Genomic DNA, 25,613 nt, shown 5'->3' on the forward strand with positions numbered 1-25,613 from the left:
TCTCCGCCTGAACAGGGACTTGAACCCTGGACCCTCAGATTAAAAGATCGATGCTCTACCGACTGAGCTATCCAGGCTCTACAAAATATAATGCTGTACCTCAAATCGGAATTAATGTACATGTGAATAGATCTGCTTTAAGAGAGAGTGTTCAATTATGGTTTCATGGGTGATTCTAGAATATGCAAAGTGTTTAATCCTATTTCCAGCACAGATCATCTAGGGTGCTAATAGTTACAGAATAATGTTAAAATTCGATTGTACATTTGCAGTTTTGGCATTAAGCAAAAATCTAAAAAATCCAAACAAAAGTGTCAAACTCTTATGATCATGATGATACGTATGTGAATGATACATACTTTTCAAAAAAAAATTCTCTGCCTGAACAGGGACTTGAACCCTGGACCCTCAGATTAAAAGTCTGATGCTCTACCGACTGAGCTATCCAGGCTCTAAAAAATATGATACTGTACCTCAAATCGGAATTAATGTACATGTGAATAGATCTGCTTTACGAGAGAGTGTTCAATTATGGTTTTATGGGTGATTCTAGAATATGCAAAGTGTCTAATCCTATTTCCAGCATAGATCATCTAGGGTGCTAATAGTTACAGAATAATGGTAAAATTCGATTGTACATTTGCAGTTTTGGCATTAAGCAAAAATCTAGAAAATCCAAACAAAAGTTTCAAACTTTTACGATCAACATCATACGTATATGAATGATGCACACTTTTCAAAGCAACTTCTCCGCCTGAACAGGGACTTGAACCCTGGACCCTCAGATTAAAAGTCTGATGCTCTACCGACTGAGCTATCCAGGATCTCCAAAACATAATGCTGTACCCCAAATCGGAATTAATGTACATAAGAATACATCTCCTTTAAGTGAGAGTGTTCAATTAGGGATTCATGGGTGATTCTAGAATATGCAAAGTGTCTAATCCTATTTCCAGCATAGATCATCTAGGGTGCTAATAGTTACAGAATAATGGTAAAAGTCGATTGTACATTTGCAGTTTTGGCATTAAGCAAAAATCTAGAAAATCCAAACAAAAGTGTCAAACTCTTATGATCATGATGATACGTATGTGAATGATGCATACTTTTCCAAAAAATTCTTCGCCTGAACAGGGACTTGAACCCTGGACCCTCAGATTAAAAGTCTGATGCTCTACCGACTGAGCTATCCAGGCTCTCTGAAACATAATGCTGTACCCCAAATTGGAATTAATGTATATAAGAATAGATCTCCTTTAAGTGAGAGTGTTCAATTAGGAATTTATGGGTGATTCTAGAATATGAAAGTGTCTATACTATTTCCAGCATAGATCATCTGGGGTGATAATATTTACAGAATAATGGTAAAAGTCGATTGTACATTTGCAGTTTTGGCATTAAGCAAAAATCTAAAAAATGCAAACAAAAGTCTCAAACTCTTAAGATCAACATGATACGTATGTGAATGATACATACTTTTCAAAAAAATTCTCTGCCTGAACAGGGACTTGAACCATGGACCCTAAGATTAAAAGTCTGATGCTCTACCGACTGAGATATCCAGGCTCTACAGAATATAACACTGTACCTCAAATCGGAATTAATGTGCATGTGAATAGCTCTGCTTTAAGCGAGAGTGTTCAATTATGGTTTTATGGGTGATTCTAGAATATGCAAAGTGTCTAATCCTATTTCCAGCATAGATCATCTAGGGTGCTAATAGTTACAGAATAATGGTAAAATTCGATTGTACATTTGCAGTTTTGGCATTAAGCAAAAATCTAGAAAATCCAAACAAAAGTTTCAAACTTTTACGATCAACATCATACGTATATGAATGATGCACACTTTTCAAAGCAACTTCTCCGCCTGAACAGGGACTTGAACCCTGGACCCTCAGATTAAAAGTCTGATGCTCTACCGACTGAGCTATCCAGGATCTCCAAAACATAATGCTGTACCCCAAATCGGAATTAATGTACATAAGAATACATCTCCTTTAAGTGAGAGTGTTCAATTAGGGATTCATGGGTGATTCTAGAATATGCAAAGTGTCTAATCCTATTTCCAGCATAGATCATCTAGGGTGCTAATAGTTACAGAATAATGGTAAAAGTCGATTGTACATTTGCAGTTTTGGCATTAAGCAAAAATCTAGAAAATCCAAACAAAAGTGTCAAACTCTTATGATCATGATGATACGTATGTGAATGATGCATACTTTTCCAAGAAATTCTTCGCCTGAACAGGGACTTGAACCCTGGACCCTCAGATTAAAAGTCTGATGCTCTACCGACTGAGCTATCCAGGCTCTCTGAAACATAATGCTGTACCCCAAATTGGAATTAATGTATATAAGAATAGATCTCCTTTAAGTGAGAGTGTTCAATTAGGAATTTATGGGTGATTCTAGAATATGAAAGTGTCTATACTATTTCCAGCATAGATCATCTGGGGTGATAATATTTACAGAATAATGGTAAAAGTCGATTGTACATTTGCAGTTTTGGCATTAAGCAAAAATCTAAAAAATGCAAACAAAAGTCTCAAACTCTTAAGATCAACATGATACGTATGTGAATGATACATACTTTTCAAAAAAATTCTCTGCCTGAACAGGGACTTGAACCATGGACCCTAAGATTAAAAGTCTGATGCTCTACCGACTGAGATATCCAGGCTCTACAGAATATAACACTGTACCTCAAATCGGAATTAATGTGCATGTGAATAGCTCTGCTTTAAGCGAGAGTGTTCAATTATGGTTTTATGGGTGATTCTAGAATATGCAAAGTGTCTAATCCTATTTCCAGCATAGATCATCTAGGGTGCTAAAAGTTACAGAATAATGGTAAAATTCGATTGTACATTGGCAGTTTTGGCATTAAGCAAAAATCTAGAAAATCCAAACGAAAGTTTCAAACTCTTTTGATCAACATCATACGTATGTGAATGATGCATACTTTTCAAAGCAACTCTCCGCCTGAACAGGGACTTGAACCCTGGACCCTCAGATTAAAAGATCGATGCTCTACCGACTGAGCTATCCAGGCTCTACAAAATATAATACTGTACCTCAAATCGGAATTAATGTACATGTGAATAGATCTGCTTTAAGAGAGAGTGTTCAATTATGGTTTCATGGGTGATTCTAGAATATGCAAAGTGTTTAATCCTATTTCCAGCACAGATCATCTAGGGTGCTAATAGTTACAGAATAATGTTAAAATTCGATTGTACATTTGCAGTTTTGGCATTAAGCAAAAATCTAAAAAATCCAAACAAAAGTGTCAAACTCTTATGATCATGATGATACGTATGTGAATGATACATACTTTTCAAAAAAAAATTCTCTGCCTGAACAGGGACTTGAACCCTGGACCCTCAGATTAAAAGTCTGATGCTCTACCGACTGAGCTATCCAGGCTCTAAAAAATATAATACTGTACCTCAAATCGGAATTAATGTACATGTGAATAGATCTGCTTTACGAGAGAGTGTTCAATTATGGTTTTATGGGTGATTCTAGAATATGCAAAGTGTCTAATCCTATTTCCAGCATAGATCATCTAGGGTGCTAATAGTTACAGAATAATGGTAAAATTCGATTGTACATTTGCAGTTTTGGCATTAAGCAAAAATCTAGAAAATCCAAACAAAAGTTTCAAACTTTTACGATCAACATCATACGTATATGAATGATGCACACTTTTCAAAGCAACTTCTCCGCCTGAACAGGGACTTGAACCCTGGACCCTCAGATTAAAAGTCTGATGCTCTACCGACTGAGCTATCCAGGCTCTCCAAAACATAATGCTGTACCCCAAATTGGAATTAATGTACATAAGAATACATCTCCTTTAAGTGAGAGTGTTCAATTAGGGATTCATGGGTGATTCTAGAATATGCAAAGTGTCTAATCCTATTTCCAGCACAGATCATCTAGGGTGCTAATAGTTACAGAATAATGGTAAAAGTTGATTGTACATTTGCAGTTTTGGCATTAAGCAAAAATCTAGAAAATCCAAACAAAAGTGTCAAACTCTTACGATCATGATGATACGTATGTGAATGATGCATACTTTTCCAAGAAATTCTTCGCCTGAACAAGGACTTGAACCCTGGACCCTCAGATTAAAAGTCTGATGCTCTACCGACTGAGCTATCCAGGCTCTCTGAAACATAATGCTGTACCCCAAATTGGAATTAATGTATATAAGAATAGATCTCCTTTAAGTGAGAGTGTTCAATTAGGGATTTATGGGTGATTCTAGAATATGAAAGTGTCTATACTATTTCCAGCATAGATCATCTGGGGTGATAATATTTACAGAATAATGGTAAAAGTCGATTGTACATTTGCAGTTTTGGCATTAAGCAAAAATCTAAAAAATGCAAACAAAAGTCTCAAACTCTTAAGATCAACATGATACGTATGTGAATGATACATACTTTTCAAAAAAATTCTCTGCCTGAACAGGGACTTGAACCATGGACCCTAAGATTAAAAGCCTGATGCTCTACCGACTGAGATATCCAGGCTCTACAGAATATAACACTGTACCTCAAATCGGAATTAATGTGCATGTGAATAGCTCTGCTTTAAGCGAGAGTGTTCAATTATGGTTTTATGGGTGATTCTAGAATATGCAAAGTGTCTAATCCTATTTCCAGCATAGATCATCTAGGGTGCTAAAAGTTACAGAATAATGGTAAAATTCGATTGTACATTTGCAGTTTTGGCATTAAGCAAAAATCTAGAAAATCTAAACAAAAGTTTCAAACTCTTTTGATCAACATCATACGTATGTGAATGATGCATACTTTTCAAAGCAACTCTCCGCCTCAACAGGGACTTGAACCCTGGACCCTCAGATTGAACGTTCGATGCTCTACCGACTGAGCCATCCAGGCTCTACAAAAATTAATACTGTACCTCAAATCGGAATTAATGTACATGTGAGTAGATCTGCTTTAAGAGAGAGTGTTCAATTATGGTTTCATGGGTGATTCTAGAATATGCAAAGTGTTTAATCCTATTTCCAGCACAGATCATCTAGGGTGCTAATAGTTACAGAATAATGTTAAAATTCGATTGTACATTTGCAGTTTTGGCATTAAGCAAAAATCTAAAAAATCCAAACAAAAGTGTCAAACTCTTACGATCAACATGACACGTATGTGAATGATACATACTTTTCAAAAAAATTCTCCGCCTGAACAGAGACTTGAACCCTGGACCCTCAGATTAAAAGTCTGATGCTCTACCGACTGAGCTATATAGGCTCTAAAAAATATAATACTGTACCTCAAATCGGAATTAATGTACATGTGAATAGATCTGCTTTACGAGAGAGTGTTCAATTATGGTTTTATGGGTGATTCTAGAATATGCAAAGTGTCTACTTCTATTTCCAGCATAGATAATATAGGGTGCTAATAGTTACAGAATAATGGTAAAATTCGATTGTACATTTGCAGTTTTGGCATTAAGCAAAAATCTAGAAAATCCAAACAAAAGTTCCAAACTTTTATGATGAACATCATACGTATATGAATGATGCATACTTTTCAAAGCAACTTCTACGCCTGAACAGGGACTTGAACCCTGGACCCTCAGATTAAAAGTCTGATGCTCTACCGACTGAGCTATCCAGGCTCTCTGAAACATAATGCTGTACCCCAAATTGGAATTAATGTACATAAGAATACATCTCCTTTAAGTGAGAGTGTTCAATTAGGGATTCATGGGTGATTCTAGAATATGCAAAGTGTCTAATCCTATTTCCAGCACAGATCATCTAGGGTGCTAATAGTTACAGAATAATGGTAAAAGTTGATTGTACATTTGCAGTTTTGGCATTAAGCAAAAATCTAGAAAATCCAAACAAAAGTGTCAAACTCTTACGATCATGATGATACGCATGTGAATGATGCATACTTTTCCAAGAAATTCTTCGCCTGAACAGGGACTTGAACCCTGGACCCTCAGATAAAAAGTCGGATGCTCTACCGACTGAGCTATCCAGGCTCTCTGAAACATAATGCTGTACCCCAAATTGGAATTAATGTATATAAGAATAGATCTCCTTTAAGTGAGAGTGTTCAATTAGGGATTTATGGGTGATTCTAGAATATGAAAGTGTCTATCCTATTTCCAGCATAGATCATCTGGGGTGATAATATTTACAGAATAATGGTAAAAGTCGATTGTACATTTGCAGTTTTGGCATTAAGCAAAAATCTAGAAAATCCAAACAAAAGTGTCAATCTCTTAATATCAACATGATACGTATGTGAATGATACATACTTTTCAAAAAAATTCTCCGCCTGAACAGGGACTTGAACCCTGGACCCTCAGATTAAAAGTCTGATGTTCTACCGACTGAGCTATTCAGGCTCTAAAAAAAAAAATACTGTACCTCAAATCGGAATAAATGTACATGTGAATAGATCTGCTTTAAGAGAGAGTGTTCAATTATGGTTTTATGGGTGATTCTAGAATATGCAAAGTGTCTAATCCTATTTCCAGCATAGATCATCTAGGGTGCTAAAAGTTACAGAATAATGGTAAAATTCGATTGTACATTTGCAGTTTTGGCATTAAGCAAAAATCTAGAAAATCCAAACAAAAGTTTCAAACTCTTTTGATCAACATCATACGTATGTGAATGATGCATACTTTTCAAAGCAACTCTCCGCCTGAACAGGGAGTTGAACCCTGGACCCTCAGATTAAAAGTTCGATGCTTTACCGACTGGGCTATCCAGGGTCCACAAAATATAATACTGTACCTCAAATCGGAATTAATGTACATGTGAATAGATCTGCTTTAAGCGAGAGTGTTCAATTATGGTTTTATGGGTGATTCTAGAATATGCAAAGTGTCTAATCCTATTTCCAGCATAGATCATCTGGGGTGCTAAAAGTTACAGAATAATGGTAAAATTCGATTGTACATTTGCAGTTTTGGCATTAAGCAAAAATCTAGAAAATCCAAACAAAAGTTTCAAACTCTTTTGATCAACATCATACGTATGTGAATGATGCATACTTTTCAAAGCAACTTTCCGCCTGAACAGGGACTTGAACCCTGGACCCTAAGATTAAAAGATCGATGCTCTACCGACTGAGCTATCCAGGCTCTACAAAATATAACACTGTACCTCAAATCGGAATTAATGTACATGTGAATAGATCTGCTTTAAGAGAGAGTGTTCAATTATGGTTTCATGGGTGATTCTAGAATATGCAAAGTGTTTAATCCTATTTCCAGCACAGATCATCTAGGGTGCTAAGAGTTACAGAATAATGTTAAAATTCGATTGTACATTTGCAGTTTTGGCATTAAGCAAAAATCTAAAAAATCCAAACAAAAGTGTCAAACTCTTACGATCAACATGATACGTATGTGAATGATACATACTTTTCAAAAAAATTCTCCGCCTGAACAGAGACTTGAACCCTGGACCCTCAGATTAAAAGTCTGATGCTCTACCGACTGAGCTATCCAGGCTCTAAAAAATATAATACTGTACCTCAAATCGGAATTAATGTACATGTGAATAGATCTGCTTTACGAGAGAGTGTTCAATTATGGTTTTATGGGTGATTCTAGAATATGCAAAGTGTCTAATTCTATTTCCAGCATAGATAATCTAGGGTGCTAATAGTTACAGAATAATGGTAAAATTCGATTGTACATTTGCAGTTTTGGCATTAAGCAAAAATCTAGAAAATCCAAACAAAAGTTCCAAACTTTTATGATGAACATCATACGTATATGAATGATGCATACTTTTCAAAGCAACTTCTACGCCTGAACAGGGACTTGAAACCTGGACCCTCAGATTAAAAGTCTGATGCTCTACCGACTGAGCTATCCGGGCTCTCCAAAACATAATGCTGTACCCCAAATTGGAATTAATGTACATAAGAATACATCTCCTTTAAGTGAGAGTGTTCAATTAGGGATTCATGGGTGATTCTAGAATATGCAAAGTGTCTAATCCTATTTCCAGCACAGATCATCTAGGGTGCTAATAGTTACAGAATAATGGTAAAAGTTGATTGTACATTTGCAGTTTTGGCATTAAGCAAAAATCTAGAAAATCCAAACAAAAGTGTCAAACTCTTATAATCATGATGATACGTATGTGAATGATGCATCCTTTTCCAAGAAATTCTTCGCCTGAACAGGGACTTGAACCCTGGACCCTCAGATTAAAAGTCTGATGCTCTACCGACTGAGCTATGCAGGCTCTCTGAAACATAATGCTGTACCCCAAATTGGAATTAATGTATATAAGAATAGATCTCCTTTAAGTGAGAGTGTTCAATTAGGGATTTATGGGTGATTCTAGAATATGAAAGTGTCTATACTATTTCCAGCATAGATCATCTGGGGTGATAATATTTACAGAATAATGGTAAAAGTCGATTGTTCATTTGCAGTTTTGGCATTAAGCAAAAATCTAAAAAATGCAAACAAAAGTCTCAAACTCTTAAGATCATCATGATACGTATGTGAATGATACATACTTTTCAAAAAAATTCTCTGCCTGAACAGGGACTTGAACCATGGACCCTAAGATAAAAAGTCTGATGCTCTACCGACTGAGATATCCAGGCTCTACAGAATATAACACTGTACCTCAAATCGGAATTAATGTGCATGTGAATAGCTCTGCTTTAAGCGAGAGTGTTCAATTATGGTTTTATGGGTGATTCTAGAATATGCAAAGTGTCTAATCCTATTTCCAGCATAGATCATCTAGGGTGCTAAAAGTTACAGAATAATGGTAAAATTCGATTGTACATTTGCAGTTTTGGCATTAAGCAAAAATCTAGAAAATCCAAACAAAAGTTTCAAACTCTTTTGATCAACATCATACGTATGTGAATGATGCATACTTTTCAAAGCAACTCTCCGCCTGAACAGGGACTTGAACCCTGGACCCTCAGATTAAAAATTTGATGCTCTACCGACTGAGCCATCCAGGCTCTACAAAATTTAATACTGTACCTCAAATCGGAATTAATGTACATGTGAATAGATCTGCTTTAAGAGAGAGTGTTCAATTATGGTTTCATGGGTGATTCTAGAATATGCAAAGTGTTTAATGCTATTTCCAGCACAGATCATCTAGGGTGCTAATAGTTACAGAATAATGTTAAAATTCGATTGTACATTTGCAGTTTTGGCATTAAGCAAAAATCTAAAAAATCCAAACAAAAGTGTCAAACTCTTACGATCAACATGATACGTATGTGAATGATACATACTTTTCAAAAAAATTCTCCGCCTGAACAGAGACTTGAACCCTGGACCCTCAGATTAAAAGTCTGATGCTCTACCGACTGAGCTATCCAGGCTCTAAAAAATATAATACTGTACCTCAAATCGGAATTAATGTACATGTGAATAGATCTGCTTTACGAGAGAGTGTTCAATTATGGTTTTATGGGTGATTCTAGAATATGCAAAGTGTCTAATTCTATTTCCAGCATAGATCATCTAGGGTGCTAATAGTTACAGAATAATGGTAAAATTCGATTGTACATTTGCAGTTTTGGCATTAAGCAAAAATCTAGAAAATCCAAACAAAAGTTCCAAACTTTTATGATGAACATCATACGTATATGAATGATGCATACTTTTCAAAGCAACTTCTACGCCTGAACAGGGACTTGAACCCTGGACCCTCAGATTAAAAGTCTGATGCTCTACCGACTGAGCTATCCAGGCTCTCCAAAACATAATGCTGTACCCCAAATCGGAATTAATGTACATAAGAATACATCTCCTTTAAGTGAGAGTGTTCAATTAGGGATTCATGGGTGATTCTAGAATATGCAAAGTGTCTAATCCTATTTCCAGCATAGATCATCTAGGGTGCTAATAGTTACAGAATAATGGTAAAATTCGATTGTACATTTGCAGTTTTGGCATTAAGCAAAAATCTAGAAAATCCAAACAAAAGTTTCAAACTCTTTTGATCAACATCATACGTATGTGAATGATGCATACTTTTCAAAGCAACTCTCCGCCTGAACAGGGACTTGAACCCTGGACCCTCAGATTAAAAGATCGATGCTCTACCGACTGAGCTATCCAGGCTCTACAAAATATAATGCTGTACCTCAAATCGGAATTAATGTACATGTGAATAGATCTGCTTTAAGAGAGAGTGTTCAATTATGGTTTCATGGGTGATTCTAGAATATGCAAAGTGTTTAATCCTATTTCCAGCACAGATCATCTAGGGTGCTAATAGTTACAGAATAATGTTAAAATTCGATTGTACATTTGCAGTTTTGGCATTAAGCAAAAATCTAAAAAATCCAAACAAAAGTGTCAAACTCTTATGATCATGATGATACGTATGTGAATGATACATACTTTTCAAAAAAAAATTCTCTGCCTGAACAGGGACTTGAACCCTGGACCCTCAGATTAAAAGTCTGATGCTCTACCGACTGAGCTATCCAGGCTCTAAAAAATATAATACTGTACCTCAAATCGGAATTAATGTACATGTGAATAGATCTGCTTTACGAGAGAGTGTTCAATTATGGTTTTATGGGTGATTCTAGAATATGCAAAGTGTCTAATCCTATTTCCAGCATAGATCATCTAGGGTGCTAATAGTTACAGAATAATGGTAAAATTCGATTGTACATTTGCAGTTTTGGCATTAAGCAAAAATCTAGAAAATCCAAACAAAAGTTTCAAACTTTTACGATCAACATCATACGTATATGAATGATGCACACTTTTCAAAGCAACTTCTCCGCCTGAACAGGGACTTGAACCCTGGACCCTCAGATTAAAAGTCTGATGCTCTACCGACTGAGCTATCCAGGATCTCCAAAACATAATGCTGTACCCCAAATCGGAATTAATGTACATAAGAATACATCTCCTTTAAGTGAGAGTGTTCAATTAGGGATTCATGGGTGATTCTAGAATATGCAAAGTGTCTAATCCTATTTCCAGCATAGATCATCTAGGGTGCTAATAGTTACAGAATAATGGTAAAAGTCGATTGTACATTTGCAGTTTTGGCATTAAGCAAAAATCTAGAAAATCCAAACAAAAGTGTCAAACTCTTATGATCATGATGATACGTATGTGAATGATGCATACTTTTCCAAGAAATTCTTCGCCTGAACAGGGACTTGAACCCTGGACCCTCAGATTAAAAGTCTGATGCTCTACCGACTGAGCTATCCAGGCTCTCTGAAACATAATGCTGTACCCCAAATTGGAATTAATGTATATAAGAATAGATCTCCTTTAAGTGAGAGTGTTCAATTAGGAATTTATGGGTGATTCTAGAATATGAAAGTGTCTATACTATTTCCAGCATAGATCATCTGGGGTGATAATATTTACAGAATAATGGTAAAAGTCGATTGTACATTTGCAGTTTTGGCATTAAGCAAAAATCTAAAAAATGCAAACAAAAGTCTCAAACTCTTAAGATCAACATGATACGTATGTGAATGATACATACTTTTCAAAAAAATTCTCTGCCTGAACAGGGACTTGAACCATGGACCCTAAGATTAAAAGTCTGATGCTCTACCGACTGAGATATCCAGGCTCTACAGAATATAACACTGTACCTCAAATCGGAATTAATGTGCATGTGAATAGCTCTGCTTTAAGCGAGAGTGTTCAATTATGGTTTTATGGGTGATTCTAGAATATGCAAAGTGTCTAATCCTATTTCCAGCATAGATCATCTAGGGTGCTAAAAGTTACAGAATAATGGTAAAATTCGATTGTACATTGGCAGTTTTGGCATTAAGCAAAAATCTAGAAAATCCAAACGAAAGTTTCAAACTCTTTTGATCAACATCATACGTATGTGAATGATGCATACTTTTCAAAGCACCTCTCCGCCTCAACAGGGACTTGAACCCTGGACCCTCAGATTAAAAGTTCGATGCTCTACCGACTGAGCCATCCAGGCTCTACAAAATTTAATACTGTACCTCAAATCGGAATTAATGTACATGTGAATAGATCTGCTTTAAGAGAGAGTGTTCAATTATGGTTTCATGGGTGATTCTAGAATATGCAAAGTGTTTAATCCTATTTCCAGCACAGATCATCTAGGGTGCTAATAGTTACAGAATAATGTTAAAATTCGATTGTACATTTGCAGTTTTGGCATTAAGCAAAAATCTAAAAAATGCAAACAAAAGTCTCAAACTCTTAAGATCAACATGATACGTATGTGAATGATACATACTTTTCAAAAAAATTCTCTGCCTGAACAGGGACTTGAACCATGGACCCTAAGATTAAAAGCCTGATGCTCTACCGACTGAGATATCCAGGCTCTACAGAATATAACACTGTACCTCAAATCGGAATTAATGTGCATGTGAATAGCTCTGCTTTAAGCGAGAGTGTTCAATTATGGTTTTATGGGTGATTCTAGAATATGCAAAGTGTCTAATCCTATTTCCAGCATAGATCATCTAGGGTGCTAAAAGTTACAGAATAATGGTAAAATTCGATTGTACATTTGCAGTTTTGGCATTAAGCAAAAATCTAGAAAATCTAAACAAAAGTTTCAAACTCTTTTGATCAACATCATACGTATGTGAATGATGCATACTTTTCAAAGCAACTCTCCGCCTCAACAGGGACTTGAACCCTGGACCCTCAGATTGAAAGTTCGATGCTCTACCGACTGAGCCATCCAGGCTCTACAAAAATTAATACTGTACCTCAAATCGGAATTAATGTACATGTGAATAGATCTGCTTTAAGAGAGAGTGTTCAATTATGGTTTCATGGGTGATTCTAGAATATGCAAAGTGTTTAATCCTATTTCCAGCACAGATCATCTAGGGTGCTAATAGTTACAGAATAATGTTAAAATTCGATTGTACATTTGCAGTTTTGGCATTAAGCAAAAATCTAAAAAATCCAAACAAAAGTGTCAAACTCTTACGATCAACATGATACGTATGTGAATGATACATACTTTTCAAAAAAATTCTCCGCCTGAACAGAGACTTGAACCCTGGACCCTCAGATTAAAAGTCTGATGCTCTACCGACTGAGCTATCCAGGCTCTAAAAAATATAATACTGTACCTCAAATCGGAATTAATGTACATGTGAATAGATCTGCTTTACGAGAGAGTGTTCAATTATGGTTTTATGGGTGATTCTAGAATATGCAAAGTGTCTAATTCTATTTCCAGCATAGATCATCTAGGGTGCTAATAGTTACAGAATAATGGTAAAATTCGATTGTACATTTGCAGTTTTGGCATTAAGCAAAAATCTAGAAAATCCAAACAAAAGTTCCAAACTTTTATGATGAACATCATACGTATATGAATGATGCATACTTTTCAAAGCAACTTCTACGCCTGAACAGGGACTTGAACCCTGGACCCTCAGATTAAAAGTCTGATGCTCTACCGACTGAGCTATCCAGGCTCTCCAAAACATAATGCTGTACCCCAAATCGGAATTAATGTACATAAGAATACATCTCCTTTAAGTGAGAGTGTTCAATTAGGGATTCATGGGTGATTCTAGAATATGCAAAGTGTCTAATCCTATTTCCAGCATAGATCATCTAGGGTGCTAATAGTTACAGAATAATGGTAAAATTCGATTGTACATTTGCAGTTTTGGCATTAAGCAAAAATCTAGAAAATCCAAACAAAAGTTTCAAACTCTTTTGATCAACATCATACGTATGTGAATGATGCATACTTTTCAAAGCAACTCTCCGCCTGAACAGGGACTTGAACCCTGGACCCTCAGATTAAAAGATCGATGCTCTACCGACTGAGCTATCCAGGCTCTACAAAATATAATGCTGTACCTCAAATCGGAATTAATGTACATGTGAATAGATCCGCTTTAAGAGAGAGTGTTCAATTATGGTTTCATGGGTGATTCTAGAATATGCAAAGTGTTTAATCCTATTTCCAGCACAGATCATCTAGGGTGCTAATAGTTACAGAATAATGTTAAAATTCGATTGTACATTTGCAGTTTTGGCATTAAGCAAAAATCTAAAAAATCCAAACAAAAGTGTCAAACTCTTATGATCATGATGATACGTATGTGAATGATACATACTTTTCAAAAAAAAATTCTCTGCCTGAACAGGGACTTGAACCCTGGACCCTCAGATTAAAAGTCTGATGCTCTACCGACTGAGCTATCCAGGCTCTAAAAAATATAATACTGTACCTCAAATCGGAATTAATGTACATGTGAATAGATCTGCTTTACGAGAGAGTGTTCAATTATGGTTTTATGGGTGATTCTAGAATATGCAAAGTGTCTAATCCTATTTCCAGCATAGATCATCTAGGGTGCTAATAGTTACAGAATAATGGTAAAATTCGATTGTACATTTGCAGTTTTGGCATTAAGCAAAAATCTAGAAAATCCAAACAAAAGTTTCAAACTTTTACGATCAACATCATACGTATATGAATGATGCACACTTTTCAAAGCAACTTCTCCGCCTGAACAGGGACTTGAACCCTGGACCCTCAGATTAAAAGTCTGATGCTCTACCGACTGAGCTATCCAGGATCTCCAAAACATAATGCTGTACCCCAAATCGGAATTAATGTACATAAGAATACATCTCCTTTAAGTGAGAGTGTTCAATTAGGGATTCATGGGTGATTCTAGAATATGCAAAGTGTCTAATCCTATTTCCAGCATAGATCATCTAGGGTGCTAATAGTTACAGAATAATGGTAAAAGTCGATTGTACATTTGCAGTTTTGGCATTAAGCAAAAATCTAGAAAATCCAAACAAAAGTGTCAAACTCTTATGATCATGATGATACGTATGTGAATGATGCATACTTTTCCAAGAAATTCTTCGCCTGAACAGGGACTTGAACCCTGGACCCTCAGATTAAAAGTCTGATGCTCTACCGACTGAGCTATCCAGGCTCTCTGAAACATAATGCTGTACCCCAAATTGGAATTAATGTATATAAGAATAGATCTCCTTTAAGTGAGAGTGTTCAATTAGGAATTTATGGGTGATTCTAGAATATGAAAGTGTCTATACTATTTCCAGCATAGATCATCTGGGGTGATAATATTTACAGAATAATGGTAAAAGTCGATTGTACATTTGCAGTTTTGGCATTAAGCAAAAATCTAAAAAATGCAAACAAAAGTCTCAAACTCTTAAGATCAACATGATACGTATGTGAATGATACATACTTTTCAAAAAAATTCTCTGCCTGAACAGGGACTTGAACCATGGACCCTAAGATTAAAAGTCTGATGCTCTACCGACTGAGATATCCAGGCTCTACAGAATATAACACTGTACCTCAAATCGGAATTAATGTGCATGTGAATAGCTCTGCTTTAAGCGAGAGTGTTCAATTATGGTTTTATGGGTGATTCTAGAATATGCAAAGTGTCTAATCCTATTTCCAGCATAGATCATCTAGGGTGCTAAAAGTTACAGAATAATGGTAAAATTCGATTGTACATTGGCAGTTTTGGCATTAAGCAAAAATCTAGAAAATCCAAACGAAAGTTTCAAACTCTTTTGATCAACATCATACGTATGTGAATGATGCATACTTTTCAAAGCACCTCTCCGCCTCAACAGGGACTTGAACCCTGGACCCTCAGATTAAAAGTTCGATGCTCTACCGACTGAGCCATCCAGGCTCTACAAAATTTAATACTGTACCTCAAATCGGAATTAATGTACATGTGAATAGATCTGCTTTAAGAGAGAGTGTTCAATTATGGTTTCATGGGTGATTCTAGAATATGCAAAGTGTTTAATCCTATTTCCAGCACAGATCATCTAGGGTGCTAATAGTTACAGAATAATGTTAAAATTCGATTGTACATTTGCAGTTTTGGCATTAAGCAAAAATCTAAAAAATGCAAACAAAAGTCTCAAACTCTTAAGATCAACATGATACGTATGTGAATGATACATACTTTTCAAAAAAATTCTCTGCCTGAACAGGGACTTGAACCATGGATCCTAAGATTAAAAGCCTGATGCTCTACCGACTGAGATATCCAGGCTCTACAGAATATAACACTGTACCTCAAATCGGAATTAATGTGCATGTGAATAGCTCTGCTTTAAGCGAGAGTGTTCAATTATGGTTTTATGGGTGATTCTAGAATATGCAAAGTGTCTAATCCTATTTCCAGCATAGATCATCTAGGGTGCTAAAAGTTACAGAATAATGGTAAAATTCGATTGTACATTTGCAGTTTTGGCATTAAGCAAAAATCTAGAAAATCTAAACAAAAGTTTCAAACTCTTTTGATCAACATCATACGTATGTGAATGATGCATACTTTTCAAAGCAACTCTCCGCCTCAACAGGGACTTGAACCCTGGACCCTCAGATTGAAAGTTCGATGCTCTACCGACTGAGCCATCCAGGCTCTACAAAAATTAATACTGTACCTCAAATCGGAATTAATGTACATGTGAATAGATCTGCTTTAAGAGAGAGTGTTCAATTATGGTTTCATGGGTGATTCTAGAATATGCAAAGTGTTTAATCCTATTTCCAGCACAGATCATCTAGGGTGCTAATAGTTACAGAATAATGTTAAAATTCGATTGTACATTTGCAGTTTTGGCATTAAGCAAAAATCTAAAAAATCCAAACAAAAGTGTCAAACTCTTACGATCAACATGATACGTATGTGAATGATACATACTTTTCAAAAAAATTCTCCGCCTGAACAGAGACTTGAACCCTGGACCCTCAGATTAAAAGTCTGATGCTCTACCGACTGAGCTATATAGGCTCTAAAAAATATAATACTGTACCTCAAATCGGAATTAATGTACATGTGAATAGATCTGCTTTACGAGAGCGTGTTCAATTATGGTTTTATGGGTGATTCTAGAATATGCAAAGTGTCTAATTCTATTTCCAGCATAGATAATATAGGGTGCTAATAGTTACAGAATAATGGTAAAATTCGATTGTACATTTGCAGTTTTGGCATTAAGCAAAAATCTAGAAAATCCAAACAAAAGTTCCAAACTTTTATGATGAACATCATACGTATATGAATGATGCATACTTTTCAAAGCAACTTCTACGCCTGAACAGGGACTTGAACCCTGGACCCTCAGATTAAAAGTCTGATGCTCTACCGACTGAGCTATCCAGGCTCTCTGAAACATAATGCTGTACCCCAAATTGGAATTAATGTACATAAGAATACATCTCCTTTAAGTGAGAGTGTTCAATTAGGGATTCATGGGTGATTCTAGAATATGCAAAGTGTCTAATCCTATTTCCAGCACAGATCATCTAGGGTGCTAATAGTTACAGAATAATGGTAAAAGTTGATTGTACATTTGCAGTTTTGGCATTAAGCAAAAATCTAGAAAATCCAAACAAAAGTGTCAAACTCTTACGATCATGATGATACGTATGTGAATGATGCATACTTTTCCAAGAAATTCTTCGCCTGAACAGGGACTTGAACCCTGGACCCTCAGATTAAAAGTCGGATGCTCTACCGACTGAGCTATCCAGGCTCTCTGAAACATAATGCTGTACCCCAAATTGGAATTAATGTATATAAGAATAGATCTCCTTTAAGTGAGAGTGTTCAATTAGGGATTTATGGGTGATTCTAGAATATGAAAGTGTCTATCCTATTTCCAGCATAGATCATCTGGGGTGATAATATTTACAGAATAATGGTAAAAGTCGATTGTACATTTGCAGTTTTGGCATTAAGCAAAAATCTAGAAAATCCAAACAAAAGTGTCAATCTCTTAATATCAACATGATACGTATGTGAATGATACATACTTTTCAAAAAAATTCTCCGCCTGAACAGGGACTTGAACTCTGGACCCTCAGATTAAAAGTCTGATGTTCTACCGACTGAGCTATCCAGGCTCTAAAAAAAAAAAATACTGTACCTCAAATCGGAATAAATGTACATGTGAATAGATCTGCTTTAAGAGAGAGTGTTCAATTATGGTTTTATGGGTGATTCTAGAATATGCAAAGTGTCTAATCCTATTTCCAGCATAGATCATCTAGGGTGCTAAAAGTTACAGAATAATGGTAAAATTCGATTGTACATTTGCAGTTTTGGCATTAAGCAAAAATCTAGAAAATCCAAACAAAAGTTTCAAACTCTTTTGATCAACATCATACGTATGTGAATGATGCATACTTTTCAAAGCAACTCTCCGCCTGAACAGGGACTTGAACCCTGGACCCTCAGATTAAAAGTTCGATGCTTTACCGACTGAGCTATCCAGGGTCTACAAAATATAATACTGTACCTCAAATCGGAATTAATGTACATGTGAATAGATCTGCTTTAAGCGAGAGTGTTCAATTATGGTTTTATGGGTGATTCTAGAATATGCAAAGTGTCTAATCCTATTTCCAGCATAGATCATCTAGGGTGCTAAAAGTTACAGAATAATGGTAAAATTCGATTGTACATTTGCAGTTTTGGCATTAAGCAAAAATCTAGAAAATCCAAACAAAAGTTTCAAACTCTTTTGATCAACATCATACGTATGTGAATGATGCATACTTTTCAAAGCAACTCTCCGCCTGAACAGGGACTTGAACCCTGGACCCTAAGATTAAAAGATCGATGCTCTACCGACTGAGCTATCCAGGCTCTACAAAATATAACACTGTACCTCAAATCGGAATTAATGTACATGTGAATAGATCTGCTTTAAGAGAGAGTGTTCAATTATGGTTTCATGGGTGATTCTAGAATATGCAAAGTGTTTAATCCTATTTCCAGCACAGATCATCTAGGGTGCTAAGAGTTACAGAATAATGTTAAAATTCGATTGTACATTTGGAGTTTTGGCATTAAGCAAAAATCTAAAAAATCCAAACAAAAGTGTCAAACTCTTACGATCAACATGATACGTATGTGAATGATACATACTTTTCAAAAAAATTCTCCGCCTGAACAGAGACTTGAACCCTGGACCCTCAGATTAAAAGTCTGATGCTCTACCGACTGAGCTATCCAGGCTCTAAAAAATATAATACTGTACCTCAAATCGGAATTAATGTACATGTGAATAGATCTGCTTTACGAGAGAGTGTTCAATTATGGTTTTATGGGTGATTCTAGAATATGCAAAGTGTCTAATTCTATTTCCAGCATAGATAATCTAGGGTGCTAATAGTTACAGAATAATGGTAAAATTCGATTGTACATTTGCAGTTTTGGCATTAAGCAAAAATCTAGAAAATCCAAACAAAAGTTCCAAACTTTTATGATGAACATCATACGTATATGAATGATGTATACTTTTCAAAGCAACTTCTACGCCTGAACAGGGACTTGAAACCTGGACCCTCAGATTAAAAGTCTGATGCTCTACCGACTGAGCTATCCAGGCTCTCCAAAACATAATGCTGTACCCCAAATTGGAATTAATGTACATAAGAATACATCTCCTTTAAGTGAGAGTGTTCAATTAGGGATTCATGGGTGATTCTAGAATATGCAAAGTGTCTAATCCTATTTCCAGCACAGATCATCTAGGGTGCTAATAGTTACAGAATAATGGTAAAAGTTGATTGTACATTTGCAGTTTTGGCATTAAGCAAAAATCTAGAAAATCCAAACAAAAGTGTCAAACTCTTACGATCATGATGATACGTATGTGAATGATGCATACTTTTCCAAGAAATTCTTCGCCTGAACAGGGACTTGAACCCTGGACCCTCAGATTAAAAGTCGGATGCTCTACCGACTGAGCTATCCAGGCTCTCTGAAACATAATGCTGTACCCCAAATTGGAATTAATGTATATAAGAATAGATCTCCTTTAAGTGAGAGTGTTCAAATAGGGATTTATGGGTGATTCTAGAATATGAAAGTGTCTATCCTATTTCCAGCATAGATCATCTGGGGTGATAATATTTACAGAATAATGGTAAAAGTCGATTGTACATTTGCAGTTTTGGCATTAAGCAAAAATCTAGAAAATCCAAACAAAAGTGTCAATCTCTTAATATCAACATGATACGTATGTGAATGATACATACTTTTCAAAAAAATTCTCCGCCTGAACAGGGACTTGAACCCTGGACCCTCAGACTAAAAGTCTGATGTTCTACCGACTGAGCTATCCAGGCTCTTAAAAAAAAAATACTGTACCTCAAATCGGAATTAATGTACATGTGAATAGATCTGCTTTACGAGAGAGTGTTCAATTATGGTTTTATGGGTGATTCTAGAATATGCAAAGTGTCTAATCCTATTTCCAGCATAGATCATATCGGGTGCTAAAAGTTACAGAATAATGGTAAAATTCGATTGTACATTTGCAGTTTTGGCATTAAGCAAAAATCTAGAAAATCCAAACAAAAGTTTCAAACTCTTTTGATCAACATCATACGTATGTGAATGATGCATACTTTTCAAAGCAACTCTCCGCCTGAACAGGGACTTGAACCCTGGACCCTCAGATTAAAAGTTCGATGCTTTACCGACTGAGCTATCCAGGGTCTACAAAACATAATACTGTACCTCAAATCGGAATTAATGTACATGTGAATAGATCTGCTTTAAGCGAGAGTGTACAATTATGGTTTTATGGGTGATTCTAGAATATGCAAAGTGTCTAATCCTATTTCCAGCATAGATCATCTAGGGTGCTAAAAGTTACAGAATAATGGTAAAATTCGATTGTACATTTGCAGTTTTGGCATTAAGCAAAAATCTAGAAAATCCAAACAAAAGTTTCAAACTCTTTTGATCAACATCATACGTATGTGAATGATGCATACTTTTCAAAGCAACTCTCCGCCTGAACAGGGACTTGAACCCTGGACCCTCAGATCAAAAGATCGATGCTCTACCGACTGAGCTATGCAGGCTCTACAAAATATAATACTGTACCTCAAATCGGAATTAATGTACATGTGAATAGATCTGCTTTAAGAGAGAGTGTTCAATTATGGTTTCATGGGTGATTCTAGAATATGCAAAGTGTTTAATCCTATTTCCAGCACAGATCATCTAGGGTGCTAATAGTTACAGAATAATGTTAAAATTCGATTGTACATTTGCAGTTTTGGCATTAAGCAAAAATCTAGAAAATCCAAACAAAAGTGTCAAACTCTTATGATCATGATGATACGTATGTGAATGATACATACTTTTCAAAAAAAAATTCTCTGCCTGAACAGGGACTTGAACCCTGGACCCTCAGATTAAAAGTCTGATGCTCTACCGACTGAGCTATCCAGGCTCTAAAAAATATAATACTGTACCTCAAATCGGAATTAATGTACATGTGAATAGATCTGCTTTACGAGAGAGTGTTCAATTATGGTTTTATGGGTGATTCTAAAATATGCAAAGTGTCTAATCCTATTTCCAGCATAGATCATCTAGGGTGCTAATAGTTACAGAATAATGGTAAAATTCGATTGTACATTTGCAGTTTTGGCATTAAGCAAAAATCTAGAAAATCCAAACAAAAGTTTCAAACTTTTACGATCAACATCATACGTATGTGAATGATGCACACTTTTCAAAGCAACTTCTCCGCCTGAACAGGGACTTGAACCCTGGACCCTCAGATTAAAAGTCTGATGCTCTACCGACTGAGCTATCCAGGCTCTCCAAAACATAATGCTGTACCCCAAATCGGAATTAATGTACATAAGAATACATCTCCTTTAAGTGAGAGTGTTCAATTAGGGATTCATGGGTGATTCTAGAATATGCAAAGTGTCTAATCCTATTTCCAGCATAGATCATCTAGGGTGCTAATAGTTACAGAATAATGGTAAAAGTCGATTGTACATTTGCAGTTTTGGAATTAAGCAAAAATCTAGAAAATCCAAACAAAAGTGTCAAACTCTTATGATCATGATGATACGTATGTGAATGATGCATACTTTTCCAAGAAATTCTTCGCCTGAACAGGGACTTGAACCCTGGACCCTCAGATTAAAAGTCTGATGCTCTACCGACTGAGCTATCCAGGCTCTCTGAAACATAATGCTGTACCCCTAATTGGAATTAATGTATATAAGAATAGATCTCCTTTAAGTGAGAGTGTTCAATTAGGGATTTATGGGTGATTCTAGAATATGAAAGTGTCTATACTATTTCCAGCATAGATCATCTGGGGTGATAATATTTACAGAATAATGGTAAAAGTCGATTGTTCATTTGCAGTTTTGGCATTAAGCAAAAATCTAAAAAATGCAAACAAAAGTCTCAAACTCTTAAGATCAACATGATACGTATGTGAATGATACATACTTTTCAAAAAAATTCTCTGCCTGAACAGGGACTTGAACCATGGACCCTAAGATTAAAAGTCTGATGCTCTACCGACTGAGATATCCAGGCTCTACAGAATATAACACTGTACCTCAAATCGGAATTAATGTGCATGTGAATAGCTCTGCTTTAAGCGAGAGTGTTCAATTATGGTTTTATGGGTGATTCTAGAATATGCAAAGTGTCTAATCCTATTTCCAGCATAGATCATCTAGGGTGCTAAAAGTTACAGAATAATGGTAAAATTCGATAGTACATTTGCAGTTTTGGCATTAAGCAAAAATTTAGAAAATCCAAACAAAAGTTTCAAACTCTTTTGATCAACATCATACGTATGTGAATGATGCATACTTTTCAAAGCAACTCTCCGCCTGAACAGGGACTTGAACCCTGGACCCTCAGATTAAAAATTCGATGCTCTACCGACTGAGCCATCCAGGCTCTACAAAATTTAATACTGTACCTCAAATCGGAATTAATGTACATGTGAATAGATCTGCTTTAAGAGAGAGTGTTCAATTATGGTTTCATGGGTGATTCTAGAATATGCAAAGTGTTTAATCCTATTTCCAGCACAGATCATCTAGGGTGCTAATAGTTACAGAATAATGTTAAAATTCGATTGTACATTTGCAGTTTTGGCATTAAGCAAAAATCTAAAAAATCCAAACAAAAGTGTCAAACTCTTACGATCAACATGATACGTATGTGAATGATACATACTTTTCAAAAAAATTCTCCGCCTGAACAGAGACTTGAACCCTGGACCCTCAGATTAAAAGTCTGATGCTCTACCGAATGAGCTATCCAGGCTCTAAAAAATATAATACTGTACCTCAAATCGGAATTAATGTACATGTGAATAGATCTGCTTTACGAGAGAGTGTTCAATTATGGTTTTATGGGTGATTCTAGAATATGCAAAGTGTCTAATTCTATTTCCAGCATAGATCATCTAGGGTGCTAATAGTTACAGAATAATGGTAAAATTCGATTGTACATTTTTTGTTTTGTTTTGGCATTAAGCAAAAATCTAGAAAATCCAAACAAAAGTTCCAAACTTTTATGATGAACATCATACGTATATGAATGATGCATACTTTTCAAAGCAACTTCTACGCCTGAACATGGAACTTGAACCCTGGACCCTCAGATTAAAAGTCTGATGCTCTACCGACTGAGCTATCCAGGCTCTCCAAAACATAATGCTGTACCCCAAATCGGAATTAATGTACATAAGAATACATCTCCTTTAAGTGAGAGTGTTCAATTAGGGATTCATGGGTGATTCTAGAATATGCAAAGTGTCTAATCCTATTTCCAGCATAGATCATCTAGGGTGCTAATAGTTACAGAATAATGGTAAAAGTCGATTGTACATTTGCAGTTTTGGCATTAAGCAAAAATCTAGAAAATCCAAACAAAAGTGTCAAACTCTTACGATCATGATGATACGTATGTGAATGATGCATACTTTTCCAAGAAATTCTTCGCCTGAACAGGGACTTGAACCCTGGACCCTCAGATTAAAAGTCTGATGCTCTACCGACTGAGCTTTCCAGGCCCTCCGAAATATAATGCTGTACCCCAAATCGGAATTAATGTACATAAGAATACATCTCCTTTAAGTGAGAGTGTTCAATTAGGGATTTATGGGTTATTCTAGAATATGCAAAGTGTCTAATCCTATTTCCAGCATAGATCATCTAGGGTGCTAATAGTTACAGAATAATGGTAAAAGTCGATTGTACATTTGCAGTTTTGGCATTAAGCAAAAATCTAGAAAATCCAAACAAAAGTGTCAAACTCTTACGATCATGATGATACGTATGTGAATGATACATACTTTTCAAAAAAATTCTCCGCCTTAACAGAGACTTGAACCCTGGACCCTCAGATTAAAAGTCTGATGCTCTACCGACTGAGCTGTCCAGGCTCTACAAAATAAAATACTGTACCTCAAATCGGAATTAATGTACATGTGAATAGATCTGCTTTAAGAGAGAGTTTTCAATTATGGTTTTATGGGTGATTCTAGAATATGCAAAGTGTCTAATCCTATTTCCAGCATAGATCATCTAGGGTGCTAATAGTTACAGAATAATGGTAAAAGTCGATTGTACATTTGCAGTTTTGGCATTAAGCAAAAATCTAGAAAATCCAAACAAAAGTGTCAAACTCTTACGATCAAGATGATACGAATGTGAATTATGCATACTTTTCAAAGCAATTCTCCGCCTGAACAGGGACTTGAACCCTGGACCCTCAGATTAAAAGTCTGATGCTCTACCGACTGAGCTTTCCAGGCCCTCCGAAATATAATGCTGTACCCCAAATCGGAATTAATGTACATAAGAATACATCTCCTTTAAGTGAGAGTGTTCAATTAGGGATTTGTGGGTTATTCTAGAATATGCAAAGTGTCTATCCTATTTCCAGCATAGATCATCTGGGATGCTAATATTTACAGAATAATGGTAAAAGTCGATTGTACATTTGCAGTTTTGGCATTAAGTAAAAATCTAGAAAATCCAAACAAAAGTGTCAATCTCCTAATATCAACATGATACGTATGTGAATGATACATACTTTTCAAAAAAATTCTCCTCCTGAACAGGGACTTGAACCCTGGACCCTCTGATTAAAAGTCTGATGCTCTACCGACTGAGCTATCCAGGATCTAAAAAATATAATACTATACCTCAAATCGGAATTAATGTACATGTGAATTGATCTGCTTTAAGAGAGAGTGTTCAATTATGGTTTTATGGGTGATTCTAGAATATGCAAAGTGTCTAATCCTATTTCCAGCATAGATCATCTAGGGTGCTAAAAGTTACAGAATAATGGTAAAATTCGATTGTACATTTGCAGTTTTGGCATTAAGCAAAAATCTAGAAAATCCAAACAAAAGTTTCAAACTCTTTTGATCAACATCATACGTATGTGAATGATGCATACTTTTCAAAGCAACTCTCCGCCTGAACAGGGACTTGAACCCTGGACCCTCAGATTAAAAGTTCGATGCTCTACCGACTGAGCTATCCAGGCTCTACAAAATATAATGCTGTACCTCAAATCGGAATTAATGTACATGTGAATAGATCTGCTTTAAGAGAGAGTGTTCAATTATGGTTTCATGGGTGATTCTAGAATATGCAAAGTGTCTAATCCTATTTCCAGCACAGATCATCTAGGGTGCTAATAGTTACAGAATAATGTTAAAATTCGATTGTACATTTACAGTTTTGGCATTAAGCAAAAATCTAAAAAATCCAAACA

At 35.8% G+C, this 25,613-nt stretch overlaps 19 non-coding genes across 19 annotated transcripts; all 19 read right to left on the reverse strand.

Annotated features, from left to right (window-relative positions):
- Positions 1 to 378: 378 nt before the first annotated feature.
- On the reverse strand, positions 379 to 451 carry TRNAK-UUU (transfer RNA lysine (anticodon UUU)). Its single transcript has one exon. It is a non-coding gene; the product is annotated as a tRNA-Lys (tRNA).
- Positions 452 to 1,123: 672 nt separating this feature from the next.
- Positions 1,124 to 1,196, reverse strand: TRNAK-UUU (transfer RNA lysine (anticodon UUU)). Its single transcript has one exon. It is a non-coding gene; the product is annotated as a tRNA-Lys (tRNA).
- A 1,042-nt stretch (positions 1,197 to 2,238) lies between these two features.
- Positions 2,239 to 2,311, reverse strand: TRNAK-UUU (transfer RNA lysine (anticodon UUU)). Its single transcript has one exon. It is a non-coding gene; the product is annotated as a tRNA-Lys (tRNA).
- A 1,043-nt stretch (positions 2,312 to 3,354) lies between these two features.
- On the reverse strand, positions 3,355 to 3,427 carry TRNAK-UUU (transfer RNA lysine (anticodon UUU)). The gene has a single exon. It is a non-coding gene; the product is annotated as a tRNA-Lys (tRNA).
- Positions 3,428 to 3,727: 300 nt separating this feature from the next.
- On the reverse strand, positions 3,728 to 3,800 carry TRNAK-UUU (transfer RNA lysine (anticodon UUU)). Its single transcript has one exon. It is a non-coding gene; the product is annotated as a tRNA-Lys (tRNA).
- A 1,041-nt stretch (positions 3,801 to 4,841) lies between these two features.
- TRNAE-UUC (transfer RNA glutamic acid (anticodon UUC)) lies at positions 4,842 to 4,914 on the reverse strand. The gene has a single exon. It is a non-coding gene; the product is annotated as a tRNA-Glu (tRNA).
- A 672-nt stretch (positions 4,915 to 5,586) lies between these two features.
- On the reverse strand, positions 5,587 to 5,659 carry TRNAK-UUU (transfer RNA lysine (anticodon UUU)). Its single transcript has one exon. It is a non-coding gene; the product is annotated as a tRNA-Lys (tRNA).
- Positions 5,660 to 9,676: 4,017 nt separating this feature from the next.
- On the reverse strand, positions 9,677 to 9,749 carry TRNAK-UUU (transfer RNA lysine (anticodon UUU)). The gene has a single exon. It is a non-coding gene; the product is annotated as a tRNA-Lys (tRNA).
- Positions 9,750 to 10,422: 673 nt separating this feature from the next.
- Positions 10,423 to 10,495, reverse strand: TRNAK-UUU (transfer RNA lysine (anticodon UUU)). The gene has a single exon. It is a non-coding gene; the product is annotated as a tRNA-Lys (tRNA).
- A 672-nt stretch (positions 10,496 to 11,167) lies between these two features.
- On the reverse strand, positions 11,168 to 11,240 carry TRNAK-UUU (transfer RNA lysine (anticodon UUU)). The gene has a single exon. It is a non-coding gene; the product is annotated as a tRNA-Lys (tRNA).
- Positions 11,241 to 12,653: 1,413 nt separating this feature from the next.
- On the reverse strand, positions 12,654 to 12,726 carry TRNAE-UUC (transfer RNA glutamic acid (anticodon UUC)). The gene has a single exon. It is a non-coding gene; the product is annotated as a tRNA-Glu (tRNA).
- Positions 12,727 to 13,398: 672 nt separating this feature from the next.
- TRNAK-UUU (transfer RNA lysine (anticodon UUU)) lies at positions 13,399 to 13,471 on the reverse strand. The gene has a single exon. It is a non-coding gene; the product is annotated as a tRNA-Lys (tRNA).
- Positions 13,472 to 14,144: 673 nt separating this feature from the next.
- TRNAK-UUU (transfer RNA lysine (anticodon UUU)) lies at positions 14,145 to 14,217 on the reverse strand. The gene has a single exon. It is a non-coding gene; the product is annotated as a tRNA-Lys (tRNA).
- A 672-nt stretch (positions 14,218 to 14,889) lies between these two features.
- On the reverse strand, positions 14,890 to 14,962 carry TRNAK-UUU (transfer RNA lysine (anticodon UUU)). The gene has a single exon. It is a non-coding gene; the product is annotated as a tRNA-Lys (tRNA).
- Positions 14,963 to 16,375: 1,413 nt separating this feature from the next.
- TRNAE-UUC (transfer RNA glutamic acid (anticodon UUC)) lies at positions 16,376 to 16,448 on the reverse strand. Its single transcript has one exon. It is a non-coding gene; the product is annotated as a tRNA-Glu (tRNA).
- A 672-nt stretch (positions 16,449 to 17,120) lies between these two features.
- TRNAK-UUU (transfer RNA lysine (anticodon UUU)) lies at positions 17,121 to 17,193 on the reverse strand. The gene has a single exon. It is a non-coding gene; the product is annotated as a tRNA-Lys (tRNA).
- Positions 17,194 to 21,212: 4,019 nt separating this feature from the next.
- Positions 21,213 to 21,285, reverse strand: TRNAK-UUU (transfer RNA lysine (anticodon UUU)). The gene has a single exon. It is a non-coding gene; the product is annotated as a tRNA-Lys (tRNA).
- A 300-nt stretch (positions 21,286 to 21,585) lies between these two features.
- Positions 21,586 to 21,658, reverse strand: TRNAK-UUU (transfer RNA lysine (anticodon UUU)). The gene has a single exon. It is a non-coding gene; the product is annotated as a tRNA-Lys (tRNA).
- Positions 21,659 to 21,957: 299 nt separating this feature from the next.
- On the reverse strand, positions 21,958 to 22,030 carry TRNAK-UUU (transfer RNA lysine (anticodon UUU)). Its single transcript has one exon. It is a non-coding gene; the product is annotated as a tRNA-Lys (tRNA).
- Between the last annotated feature and the right edge of the window lie 3,583 nt (positions 22,031 to 25,613).

Source organism: Leptodactylus fuscus, chromosome 1 (genome assembly GCF_031893055.1).
Source record: "Leptodactylus fuscus isolate aLepFus1 chromosome 1, aLepFus1.hap2, whole genome shotgun sequence".
Lineage (NCBI taxonomy): Eukaryota > Metazoa > Chordata > Amphibia > Anura > Leptodactylidae > Leptodactylus > Leptodactylus fuscus.